Here is a 14582-nt window from a genome sequence, read left to right as displayed (position 1 = left end):
TACTCATTTATTTATTTATTTCTATTTGCATTTGCTTAGATTGTTGTCTCTCCAATCTGATCTCTCATTGATTCTATTATGGTTTTATTGACTATGTCTGCAGGAAAATGAATCTCAAGGTTATATAGGGTGACATATATGTACTTGGGTAATAAAATTTACTTTGAACCTTGTATTTTATTTAATCATGTGAGTAATATATAATTTATGTTAAGTTAATACAATCTGTGTTTATATGATAATAAATTTAAACTTAGAACTACTTTAGGTGGGATTCTTTTTCCGCACGGACACAAGAGGCCAAAGGGCTTGTTTCCGTGTGTATGACTCTCTGACTTAGGGGAGCACGGGAGGGGTTAATGGTCCAGTGAATCTCAGAGTGAGTTTCAGAAACGGGATGGGGAGATACAAGATGGTGAACTAGAAGCCCAGCTATCAGGATTTCTGATAGTGGATGATCAGAACTTTACTGTGCCTAGACGGTGTATCTAAGGTTGTGTACGGAATGCAACCCTGAGATATCTCCTCCCCACATAACCATAAATACACTAAACCATAGAAGTTGTTGAAAGAAAGTCATCAATTCCTCACCCCCCACCCATGAAAAGAAAAATAAACAGATACTGGCAAACCTGAACCCCTCCCCCAAATAACCCCCTCCCTCACTCAAAAACTAACAGATCACCCACATGGAGAACATCAAACCTCAACAACCCCACCCCCACCCCCCCCCCCCGCAGCCCACTAATCGGCAACAGGAAAGAACGGGTAAGAACAGGAAAAGAACACAACTGAAAGAGGCCAAAATGAGCTACAGTCAAATCCATGAACGTCAGAATTTCGAAAACATCTCCGAGAGCACTGGGACACAGTGGACCCTCTGAGGGAAGGGTACACAGAAGCCCCGTGGAAACAACAGAGGAACACAGACCACCCATGAGCAAAGCATCTCATAGAGAAGGGAGCTCAGCAGCCGCATCAGCTCACCCTGTTGCAGACTCTCAATCCTGCTGTAATCAGAATCTTCAACAGACCCCTGTTGCACTAAAAGATAAACACTCGATCTCCAAATCTCGCTGCTACAGACCCTTGCATTTTAATTATCTGCCGGCACTACACTTTCTTTCTAACTGCAAGATTGTATTCTGTATTCTGTTTTCCTTTCTACTTTGCTGATGTACTGATATAGGGTATACAGACTAAAGCATCTGACTATCAGAATCAGGTTTATCATTGGCATTTATCGTGCAATTTGTTAGCAACAGCAGTTCAATAATATAGAAGAAGAATAAATAAATAGCAGTATACCTGTATTGACTAGATTAAAAATCATGCAAAAGTAGAAATAATATGTTTAAAAAGTGATGTATGAAATGTTAAAATTGTACAAGGCATTGGTAAGGCCAAATTTAGAATATTGTGTGCAGTTCTGGTCACCGAATTATAGGAAAGATATCAATAAATTAGAGAGAGTGCAGAGACGATTTACTAGGATGTTACCTGGGTTTCAGCACTTAAGTTACAGAGAAAGGTTGAACAAGTTAGGTCTCTGTTCATTGGAGCGTAGAAGGTTGAGGGGGGATTTGATCGAGGTATTTAAAATTTTGAGAGGGATAGATAGAGTTGACGTGAATGGGCTTTTTCCATTGAGAGTAGGGGAGATTCAAACAAGAGGACATGAGTTGAGAGTTAGGGGGCAGAAGTTTAAGGGAAACATGAGGGGGTATTTCTTTACTCAGAGAGTGATAGCTGTATGGAATGAGCTTCCTGTAGAAGTAGTAGAGGCCAGTTCAGTTGTGTCATTTAAGGTAAAATTGGATAGGTATATGGACAGGAAAGGAGTGGAGGGTTATGGGCTGAGTGCAGGTAGGTGGGACTAGGTGAGATTAAGAGTTCGGCACGGACTAGGAGGGCCAAGATGGTCTGTTTTCGTGCTGTGATTGTTATATGGTTATATGTTATATGTAGTTTTCACGGGTTCAAAGTCCATTTAGGAATCAGATGGCAGAGGGGTAGAAGCTATTCCTGAATTGCTGAGTGTGTGTCTTCAGGCTTCTGTACCTCCTTCCTGATGGTAACAGTGAGAAAAGGGCATGCCCTGGGTGCTGGAGGTCGTTAATAATGGATGCTGCCTTTCTGAGACACCGCTCCTTGATGATGTCCTTTGTAGGCTAGCACCCAAGATGGAGCTGACTAGATTTACAATCCTTTGCAGCTTCTTTCAGTCCTGTACAGTAGCTCCCTCCATACCAGACAGTGACGCAGCCTGTCAGAATGCTCTCCACGGTACATCTATAGAAGCGTTTGAGTGTTTTTCTTGACATACCAAACCTCTTCAAACTCCTAATGAAGTATAGTTGCTGTCTTGCCTTCTTTATAGCTGCATCGATATGTTGTGACCAGGTTAGATCCTCAAAGATCTTGACACCCAGCAACTTGAAGCTGCTCACTCTCTCCACTTCTGATCCCTCTGTGAGGATTGGTATGTGTTCCTTCATCTTACCCTTCCTGAAGTCCAGAATCAGCTCTTTCGTCTTACTGACATCGAGTGCCAGATTGCTGCTGCGACACCGCTCCACTAGTTGGCATATCTCACTCCTGTACGCCCTCTCATCACCATCTGAGATTCTACCAACAATGGTTGTATTGTCAGCAAATTATAGCTGGTATTTTTGCTATGCCTAGCCACGCTGTCATGTGTATACAGAGAGTAGAGCAGTGGGCTAAGTATACACCCCTGAGGTGCACCAGTGTTGATTGTCAGCGAGGAGGAGATGTTATCAGCAATCTACACAAACTGTTGTCTTCTGGTTAGGAAGTCGAGGATCCAATTGCAGAGGGAGGTACAGAGGACCAGGTTCTGCAACTCCTCAATCAGGATTGTGCAAATGATGGTGTTAAATACTGAGCTATCGTTGATGAACAGCATCCTGACGTAGGTGTTTGTGTTGTCCAGGTGGTTTAAAGCCATGTAAGGAACCATTGGCAAATAGCAATAGGCAAATTGCAGTCGGTCCAGGTCCTTGCTGAGGTAGGAGTTCAGTCTAGTCATGACCAACCTCTCAAAGCATTTCATTACTGTAGGTGTGAGTGCTAGACATTAGGGTGATAGACATTAAGGCAGTTCACGTTACTCTTCTTAGGCACTGGTATAATCATTGCCTTTTTGAAGCACGTGGGAACTTCAGCCCGTAGCAGTGAGAGGTTGAAAATATCCTTGAATACTCCTGCCAGTTGGTTGGCACAGGTTTTCAGAGCCTTACCAGGTACTCCATCGGGACCTTGCGAGGGTTCACTCTCTTTAAAGACGGCCTAACACCAGCCTCTGAGACATTGATCACAGGGTCATCAGGTGCAGCAGGGATCTTCACAGCTGTAGTTATATTCTCCCTTTCAAAGCGGGCACAGAAGGCATTGAGTTCACCTGGTAGTGAAGCATCGCTGCCATTCATGCTATTGGGTTTCGCTTTGTAGGAAGTGATGTCCTCCAGACCATGTCAGAGTTGTCATACATCCAATGTATCCTCCTACCTCATTCGAAATTGTCTTTTCATCCTTGAAACAGATCTCAGCAAGTCAGACCTGTGTCACCGGACTTGAATGCCGCAGATCTAGCCTTCAGCAGATGACATTGTCATTCAACCGTACATGAACACTCATGAATACAGCCAAATGAATCAGCATTACTCTGGGGCCAAGGTACATGTGGCAATAAAAAGCCAGTACCAAACCCATTCTCTTTGTTGTACCCATTGCATCCCCCAGCTCTCTGCTATCTCACCTGACGTGTTCACTCATCTGCCAGATGTCAAGAGACAGGTATTGGGGCTGGTGCACTCCACCTGGGGCAGTGTGGTGCGATGTCCAGGCTGGAGTATCTGCTGCCCCCAGTTTTCGTTCAGCAGAAGACAAGCTCTATTGTGGTCGACTGTAGATCGCTGGCTCGAGTTTGGACTTTTCTGTTACGTGACTGTGTGATACCATATGTGCTCGCTATCTTGTACATGCTGTGTGACTGTTGATACTGTGTTTTGCACCTTGGCCCCAGAGTTACACTGTCTCATTTGGCTGTATTCATGAATAGTATAGTTGAATGACTATTAAACTGGAATTGAACTGAACCAAATCTGATGAAGAATCTACATGCTAAAATGTCAACTGTTCCTTTTTCCACAGATGCTGCCTTCACCTGCTGATTGTGTATCCAGAATTTTCTGCTTTTATTTCAGATATCCAGCGCCTCTGTGTGTTTTTTTTAAATGTTCATGGGTGGCTTGTGAAATGCTGTGTTGCTCGGTTGTTTCTGCAGGACTTCTGTGTACTCCCAGTACATGGATTTCAAGATTTTCACTGTCTTCCAGAATGCCCCTCTCTACAGAAATTCCCACTGAAGATACTGCATTTCTCCAAGGAGTCCTTGAGCCCTACAAAACCCAAGGTTGTGTAAGACATTGGTCAGACTGCACGTGAAGAACTGTGAGCAGATTTGGACCCCTTATCTAAGAAAGGCTGAGCTAGCATTGGAGAAGGTCAAGAAGGGGGTTCATGAGAGTGATTCCAAGAATGAAAGGGTTATCATATGAGGACTGTTTCATGGCTCTGGGCCTGCACTCACTTGAGCTTAGAAAAATGAGGGGGGATGTCACTGAAATCTATCAAATATTGAAAGGCCTCAACAAAGTGGATGTGGAGAAGACGTTTCCTATAGTGAAAGAGTCTAGGACTAGAGGCGTAGTCTCAGAATACAAAGATGTCTCTTTAGATACAAAACTGAGTCATGTCATCTGCAGAAATTCTTTCGTGACTCAACAATAGTTGGGTGTATTAAGAGAGGACAGGAGGATAAATATGGGGCCCTGGTGGTGAAAGCTGAATCATCTGCAGCTCAACATCAGTAAGACAAAGGAGATGGTGATGGACTTTAGGAAGACCAAGCCTGCACTGCTCCCTGTTACTATTAAAAGTGAGGATGTGGATGTGGTGAGGACCTACAAGTACCTGGGGTGCACCTGGATGACAGACTTGAGTGGAGCACCAACACGGAGTCTATACAAGAAGGGTCAGAGTCTCCTCTACTTCTTGAGGAGACTGAGGCCCTTTGGAGTATGCAGGCCTCTCTTTCACATGTTCTACCAGTTTGTTGTTACCTGTACAATATTTTCTATACGGTGGTGTGCTGGGGCAATGGCATCAACATGGGTGATGCCAACAGGCTCAATAAACTGATTAGAAAGGCTGGAGTCAAACTGGACAGGCTGGAGGCTGTGGTGGAACAAGGGACCCTACGAAAAATCCTGGTAATTCTGGATACTCTCTGCATGCCACCTTGGCTGAACAAAGGAGCACTTTTAGTAATTGAAACTCTTGTTGTTTAATATTGAATTTAACAATTGCATGTATTCACTCTCTTCCCACCCCCTCTCTCCGTCCCTTTTTCTTTTCTCTCCCCTTCCACACATACCTTCTCTCCCCTCTCTTCCTCTCTCTCCCCACACATAGCTCAAGTATGTACCTCTGTTTATTTTTTTTCCATTTTCCAGTGTTTAGCATACGTTTACCTTGACAACTGCATAACACGCCCTTTACCTTGTTTTCATATTTCTGTTGAAATATCTTTGATCCAAAACATCCACACCCTTTCTCCTCCCACTGTTGCTATACTTGACTTGCAAGCTTTTTCTGTTTTTGTTATGTATTTCCAGCATCAGCAGTTTTTGCTCCAGTTACTGATTTCTGCTTCACGGCATCTCTGAGCATGAAGCACTGTGTTGGAGCATGATCCTGCTTCAAAGGGACAACAATTACACAGTGCCCAAGAAGAGTAGGGTGAGCTGTCTTAACGACTATCGTCCAGCAGCACTCTCATCTACTGTGATGAAGTGCTTTGAAGGTTGGTCATGGCGAGAATGAACTCTGGTTCAGCAAGGACCTGAGCCCACTGAATTTGTCTGTTACCACAATTTGGTCTACAATGGATGCAATTTCATTTGCTCTTCATGCAGCCTTGGATCATCTGGACAATACAAATTACCCTTTCAGGATGCAGTTTATTGACCACATGATCACTCCTACAGTTCTGATCTAAAAGCTCCGAATCCTGGGCCTCTGTACCTCCTTCTGCAATTGGATCTCCAACTTCGTAACTGGAACATGTCCACCTCGCTGACCATCAACACTGGCACACCTCAGGGATGTGTGCTTCACTCACAGCCCTACTCTCTCTACACCCATGACTGTGTGGCTGGGCACAGCTATAAATTTGCTGATGAAACAACTATTGTTGGCAGAATTTCAAATGGTGATTAGAGGGTGTACAGAAGCAAGATGTGTCAGCTAGTTGAGTGGTGTTGCAGCAAAAACTTTGCACTCAATGTCAGTAAGACCAAATAACTGATTGTGGACTTCAGAAAGAGTAAAGAAAAGGGAATACAAATCAGTCCTCACAGAGGGATCAGAGGTAGAGAGAGTGAGCAATTTCAAGTTCCTGGGTGTCAATATGACTGAGGATCTATCAATGCAGCAATGAAGAAGGCATGACAGTGGCTATACTTCATTAGGAGTTTGAGGAGATTTTGTATGTCACCAAAGACATTTGCAAGTTTCTACAGATGTACAGTGGAGAACGTTCTAATTGGTTGCATCACCATCTGGTGTGGGGGATGGTGGGTGATGGTACTGTACAGGGGCAAATAAGCTACAGAAAGCTGTAAACTGTCAATTCCATCATGGGCTCCAGCATCCAGGACATGCCCTGCTCTCATTGCCACCATCAGGAAGGAGGTACAGAAGCCTGAAGGTGCATACTCTGCAATTCAGGAACAGCCTCTTCCCCTCTGCCATCCAATTTCTGAATGGACATTGAACCCCTGAACACTACCTCATTACATCTTCCAATTTTTATTTTGCATTACTCCTTTAATTTAACTAACATCTGTCTCATATGTTGGTGCTATTAAACCTGATTCTGAATAAAATTTAAAATTTTGATTGACGAAGGTGTTACTAGAGGGGATAATAAATATCAATCTCCAAACAGTGTATATGTTTTAGGAAGTGTTTAAAAGTGGGATTCAATACAAGTATGAGATTTTAATTTGCAATTTGTACTGTGTCTTAAATTCATTCCCTTCACAAACACACCTGCATTCCACTCCTTTCCTATCCCCAAAAAAAAATCACAGGCCGACACATCACCCATTGGAACCCACAAGGCTCCCACAACCAGCAGTGCAAAATGACTAGGTAAGATCATTTCTGTGATGGTAATGAAGCGATTAGAATTGTCCAGACAAAGTTTAAAGTTCAAAGTAAGTTTTGGGAGTAGGCCCTTTGAGACGCACCTCGCAGCAATCTCCTGATTTAATCTCAGCCCAGTAACAGGACAATTTACAATGACTCATTAATTTACCAACCGGTACATCATTAGACTGCGGGAGGAAACCAGAGTACCCAGAGGAAAAATACGTGATGATGGAGGGAGCGTACAACTCCTTACAAGCAGTGGTGGGCATTGAACCTGGCTACTGGTACTGTGAAGTGTTGTGCCACAGTGACAACGGGCCTTGTCCCAGATTAGAGACGAAACTAGATTAGATTAGCGTTATTTGTCAAATGTACGTTGAAACATAAAGTGAAATGTGTTGTTTGCATCAACGACCAACATAGTCCAAGGATTGTGCCAGTGCCTGCAAGCGTCGCTGTATTTCCAGCACCAACATAGCATAGCCACAACTCACTAACCTAAACATATGGCTTTGGAATGTGGGAGGAAACCAGATCACCTGGAGGAAACACACACATGTTCACAGGGAGAATGTGCAAACTCCTTTCAAACAGTGGCAGGAATTTAGCCCTGTTTGGTGGTTGCATTAATAATTTAATTAATTAATTAGTGGTTTTGATTGATAAGCATTGCAATAACTGTTTCACTACTGTGACTTCACTCATTGTACCATCTGATTATATTCATTTGAACACCATGGTCCAATTAGCCACCTCCTGGCAATGGACATTTCAGGGCTTGAGCTTTTCTTGAGATGAGAAGCAGATCTGTTGGCAATTTAAAATGTAAAAATAGGACATTCTCCAAAGAAAAATGATTTAGTCCTGATCACCCTGCTTCAGGAAAGATACCATTAAGCTGGAAAGAATGCAGAGGAAATGTAAAAGAATGTTGCTGGGATTCAAGAAACTGAGATATGGAGAGAGGTTGAGTAGGTTGGGACTTTCCCATTGGAGTGAAAGAGAAAGGAGTGAATTTATAGAGGAGTATAATGAGGAACATAGAGTGAATGCGCACAGTCTTTTCCCCCAGATTGGGGAATCAAGAACTAGAGCATATTTGTTGGAGTGAGGAGATTTAATAGAATAATGAGGAGCATCCAGAGGGTGGGCTGATTATGGAATGAGCTGCCAGAGGAAGTGGTTGAGGCAGGTACAATGAAAAAGCATCTCATAGGGTACTTGGACAGATACATGGTTTAGAGCAGGATTCCCAACCTAGGGTCCATGGAACCCTCAGTTAATAGTAAGGCCCCTTGCCATAAAAAAATGTTGGGAACCCCTGGTTTTGCAGGACATGGGCTCACCACGGGCAAATGGAACTAGATTTGATGGATCGTTTGGGCTGAATGGCCAGTTTCCATCCTGTACAGCCTTATGATTCTATTCTGCAAGTAGTTCAACATTTGAAATATGAGAGGTTCTCTGGGTACTATTGATACTCAAGATTGCTGCAAAATCATTACTAGGGATTGATTTGAAATCAGAAATTCAGTTGCATGGGCAGGTAAGGGCATAACACTACAAGAACTTACAAAACTTGTAACTCAAGAAATGCTGCAAAACTTTGTTCAAAGCTCTTGGAGTTTTTTTTTTCATTGTGCATGTTCTTCATGGAGATTGCTCACAGGACCCTGCTGCCAATCATCTTTCAGCCAAGCCTGTTGGAAAAAGATCAACCATTCATGTGATATGTTGCTATAAGCAGGACTTTGATTCCATAACAACAGAGAGGGAATCTCAAAGATGATGCATTGGTTGCAAATGTTCTATGCATGTAAATTCCCATTTGATTCCTCCTCTGTCGTTTTATGTGCCGTCTGAAGCCAATTTTTTTTTTCTTCAGCGGTTTGATTGGGGCATGACTGTGCAAGCGCGTGGATATCTGCCAGTGAGAAGAGTTTAAAAGGAGATAGTTATTTCGACAACGGTTTGATCAGGGCACGAATGTGCAAGCGCGTGGATATCAGCCAGTGAGAAGAGTTTAAAGGAGGCAGCTTTATAGAGCGAGCGATAGAGTAGAGAGAGACAGAGTAGGAGGGCTTTGGCTCAACGGGGCTTAAGCAATAACGGGTCGAGGCAAGGTAGGTTATCTGTGTAGAATACAGACAGGAAGTATGTGTGTGAGGCCAGTGTTCTGTGCTCGCTGTCAGATGTGGGAAGTCGTGGAGACTCCCAGCCTCACTGATGGCCAGATCTGCACCAGGTGTATCGATCTGCAGCTCCTTAGGGACCACATTAGGGAACTGGAGATAGAGCCCGATGACCTTCGCCTGGTCAGGGAGAGTGAAGAGGTGATAGAGAGGAGCGATAGGCAGGTAGTCACAGCAGGGCCTCGCGAGACAACAAAGTGGGTAACAGTCAGGAGAGGAAAGGACAGAAAACAGGTACTAGAGAGTACCCCAATGGCTGTCCTCCTTAATAATAAGTATTCCTGCTTGAGTACTGTGGTGAACTACATATACCTGTCTGGACACGCCCCCTGCTGACTGCTCCTGTGGCTCCTCCCACCGACCCCGGTATAAAGGCGATTGGAGACGCAGCCCTGGCCTCAGTCTCCAGGATATAGGGTGGTGGTCAATTGCTGCTTGTTCTTTCTTCCAGCCAATAAAAGCCTATATCTCACCTCACGTCTCCGAGAGTTATTGATGGAGCATCAGTCCACAATATCCTGAAGTGAGAAGGAGAACAGCCAGATCAGTACTTGGAGCTATGATCTCATGGTCATTACAGAGACTCGGATTTCTCAGGGGCAAGAATGGTTACTTCGAATACCAGGCTTCAGTTGTTTCAGAAAGGACAGGGAGGGAGGAAGGTGGGGGAGAGGAACTGTTGATCAGAGATAGTGTCATGGCTGCAGAAAAGGAGGAAGTCATAGAGGGGTCTACTGAGTCTCTGTGGGTGGAAGTTAGGAACAGGAAGGAGTCAATAACTCTACTGGGTGTTTTTTATAGACCACCCAATAGTAACAGGGACATTGAGGAGTAAATAGGGAGACAGATTCTAGAAAGGAGTAATAATAACAGGATTATCATGGTGGGAGATTTTAATTTCCCAAATATTGATTGGCATCTCCCTAGAGCAAGGGGATTAGATGGGGTGGAGTTTGTTAGGTGTGTTCAGGAAGGTTTCCTGACACAGTATGTAGATAAGCCTACAGGAGGAGAGGCTGTAATTGATTTGGTATTGGGAAATGAACCTGGTCAGGTGTCAGATCTCTCAGTGGGAGAGCATTTTGGAGATAGTGATCACAATTCTATCTCCTTTACCGTGGCTTTGGAGAGGGATAGGAACAGACAAGTTAGGAAAGCATTTAATTGGAGTAAAGGGAAATATGTGGCTATCAGGCAGGAACTTGGAAGCATAAACTGGAATCAGATGTTCTCAGGGAAATGTATGGCAGAAATGTGGCAAGTGTTCAGGGGACATTTGTGTAGAGTTCTGCATAGGTACCTCCCAATGAGACAGGGAAAGGATGGTAGGGTACAAGAACCGTGGTGTACAAAGGCTGTTGTAAATATAGTCAAGAAGAAAAGAAGAGCTTATGAAAGGTTCAGAAAACTAGGTAGTGATAGAAATCTATTAGATTATAAGGCTAGCAGGAAGGAGTTTAAGAGTGAAATTAGGAGAGCCAGAAGGGGCCATGAGAAGGCCTTGGCAGACAGGATTAAGGAAAACCCCAGGACATTCTGCAAGTATGTGAAAAGCAACAGAGAATAGGACTAATTAAGTGTGTTAGTGGAAAAGTGTGTATGGAACCGGAGGAGATAGCAGAGGTACTTAATGAATACTTTACTTCAGTATTCACTATGGAAAAGGATCTTCGCAATTGTAGAGATGACTTACAGCAGACTGAAAAGCTTGGGCATGCAGATATTAAGAAAGAGGATGTGCTGGAGCTTTTGGAAAGCATCAAGTTGGTTAAGTCACCGGGACCAGACAAGATGGACCCCAGGCTACCATGGGAGGCGAGGGAGGAGATTGCTGAGCCTCTGGCGATGATCTTTGCATCATCAATGGGGATGGGAGAGGTTTCGGAGGATTGGACGGTTGCAGATGTTGTTCTCTTATTCAAGAAAGGGAGTAGAGAAAGCCCAGGAAAGTATAGACCGGTAAGTCTTACTTCAGTGGTTGCTAAGTTGATGGAGATGATCCTGAAATGCAGGATTTATGAACATTTGGAGAGGCATAATATGATTAGGAATAGAGTACAGGAAGGACATGTAAACCATAGAAGAGGTGCAGAGGAGATTTACAAGGATGTTGCCTGGGTTGGGGAGCATGCCTTATGAGAATAGGTTGAGTGACCTCAGCCTCTTCTCCTTGGAGCAATGGATGATGAGAAGTGACCTGATAGAGGTGTATAAGATGATGAGAGGCATTGATCGTGTGGATAGTCAGGGCTGAAATGGCTAGCATGAGAGTTTTAAGGTGCTTGGAAATAGGTACAAAGGAGATGTCAGGGGTAAGTTTTTTATGCAGAGAGCGGTGAGTGTATGAAATGGGCTGCTGGCGACAGTGGTGGAGGCGGATACGATAGGGTCTTTTAAGAGACTCCTGGATAGGTAGATGAAGCTTAGAAAAATAGAGGGCTGTGGGTAACCCTAGGTAATTTCTAAGGTAGGGACATGTTCAGCACAGCTTTGTAGGCTGAAGGGCCTGTATTATGCTGTAGGTTTTCTATGTTTCTGTGACACATGACTGTAGACTGCTGACTGAAACAAAACTAGCCATTGTGAATGCCAACCACATGTAAAAATTTCAAATAATTTTTATAAAACTAAATCAAAATAAACATTTGCAAGAACCAGTTCAATGTCCCATGTGGTCTTGTTTTTTCGTTGTTACCAGATTTCTCAGAATCCCATGAATTTTATTGGTAGAGTAGCAGTTAGCACAATACTATTACAGTTTGGTGTTCAATTCTGGCGTCTTTTGTAAGGAGTTTGTACGTTCTCCCTGTGACTGTGTGGGTTTCCTCCGGGTGCTCCGGTCTCCTCTCACATTCGAAAACTGGTTAATTGGTCATTGTTAATTGTCCTGTGATTAGACCAAGGTCAAATAGTTAAGCTGATGGGCAGTGAGGCTCATTTAGCCAGAAGAGTTTGTTCCACATTGTATCTCTAAATAAAAAATTGAATTATCAAGTTAAGCCAAGTCACTTTTTATTGTCATTTCGACCATAAACTGCTGGTACAGTACTCAGTAAAAAATGAAACAACGTTCCTACAGGAACATGGTGCTACATGAAACAACGCAAAACTACACTAGACTACAGACCTACACAGGACTACATAAAGTGCACAAATCATTTATTTTAGAAATAAAGCAACATTACATACACATGTGACTAATTAACCTGAACATATTTGGGATGTTGGAGGAAACTGGAGCACCCAGAACCCATGCAGGCACAGGGAGAACGTACAAACTCCAGATTGCTGTCTCTGTGATAGTGTTATGCTATCTGCCAAGTTACCCTGCCACCCCCAAAACTTTTCAACTCGCTTCAATGGCCTGAAGTCCAAAGCACAACCCATTACGTCACGGAGCTACCTAAACTACCAAAGTATTGGAAAATCAAAGAACAATTCACTGTTTAAAATGTATTAACATTAAATTGATTTCATTCGCTGAACAGTCGACTTGCCTTCAGACGTAACGCCACTGGTTGATGCATTGCTGTCGGTAAGTATTCTGTACACAGAGTTCAAGCACAGAACTGGTTGATACTGTGATGTAAACTTTATTCAGACCTACTTCGTTTTATAGGAATCTTTAAACTTCTTTCAGAGTGCTCTACATTGTCTAAGGTTCCTCAAGGCTGTTTGATCCAACATTCTTTTAATGGTTAGGTGAGTATTATTGGAACAGTGAAAGGAATCAAAGTCAAAGTCAGCAGGGTTTCTGTAAAGAGAAATCTCGTCTAACAAATCTTGTTAGAGTTCTTCAGGAAGTAACAAGCAGGGTGGACAAAGGAAAGGCAGTGGATGTCATTTACTTGGATTTTCAGAAGGCGTTTGATAAGGTGCCACACATGAGGCTGCTTAACAAGATAAAATCTTATGGCATTACATGGATAGGGGAATGGCTGACAGGCAGGAGGCAGCAAGTGGGAATAAAGGGAGTCTTTTCTCGTTGGCTGTCAGCGACTAGTGGTGTTCCTCAGTGGTCAGTATTGTCGCACTGCTTTTCACATTGTTTGTCAGTGCTTTGGATAATGGATTTGTTGGCTTTGTTTCAAAGTTTGTGGATGATACAAAGATAGGTGGAAGGGTAGGTAATGCTGAGGAAGCAATGCAATTTCAGCAGGACGTAGAAAGACATAACAGGACATAAATTGGAAGAATGGATAAGAAAGTTGCAGATGGAATACATTCTTGGGAAATGTATGATAATATATTCTGGTAAAAGGAACAATAGTGCAGACTGTTATCTAAATGTGGAGAACGTTCAAACATCAGAGGTGCGAAGGGACTTAGGAGTTAACCCAGAAGGTTAATTTATAGTTTGATTCTGTGGTAAAGAAGGAAAAGCAGTTACTGCTGGTCCCAGGACAGATCCTCTGATAAGATAATGCCTGGAATTTGAACTGACCTCTCCACCTCTGCCAGTTCCAGTCGCTTGTCTCTCCAGTGCTGAGTCAAGAACAGCTCATAAACTGGATGGGTTACTGACTTATATCCTGACACCCAAAGCCATTCTATTAACTCCAGGGTACAAGGCAGGAGGAGCCTCTCAGGTTGTCCGGTTCAATTCAGTTACAAATATCTCTTTGCAAATGATAGAAAGAACACGTTTAAGATATTGGTTGAAGTACCAGCAAGCAGACAGCTTTGTTTTGGGTGAAAAGCACATTTTTTTTTTTAATATCAATATTTGAGACCACTATCTAGCCTTTAATCTCAGGTTCAATTTCAAAACTGAGAATCCATCCTTAATTTGCATCTAATTTAAATTCCAACCTCAGCTCCTAGCCAAAGTAACAATTTCTGTCCTTAGCCCCTTTCCCCTGGATGATAAAAGAACCCGCAGTCCCAACCCCAACTATTCTAAACTCGGACGCGGCTCTTCGGCCGGAGGCTGCAGCCCGCGCGTGCACCGTCCCCCGGGCAACGCGCGCGTTTTCCGAATTGCAACCCACCGACGCGCGTCCCCGCCAGGCTGCGCGGGGATGCGCCCCTATTGACATTTGAACGGAGTTCTGAACAGCGGCAGCAGGTAAGAGACTAATGCTGGTTTCCCTGATGTTAAGAAAGTTAGGGAGAGGCTTGCATGTAGTTTTCCTGGTTAGGACTCGC

This window comes from Hypanus sabinus, chromosome 16 (assembly GCF_030144855.1).
Source record: "Hypanus sabinus isolate sHypSab1 chromosome 16, sHypSab1.hap1, whole genome shotgun sequence".
NCBI classification, from domain to species: Eukaryota; Metazoa; Chordata; class Chondrichthyes; order Myliobatiformes; family Dasyatidae; genus Hypanus; species Hypanus sabinus.
Note: the sequence above shows the minus strand (reverse complement) of the source record.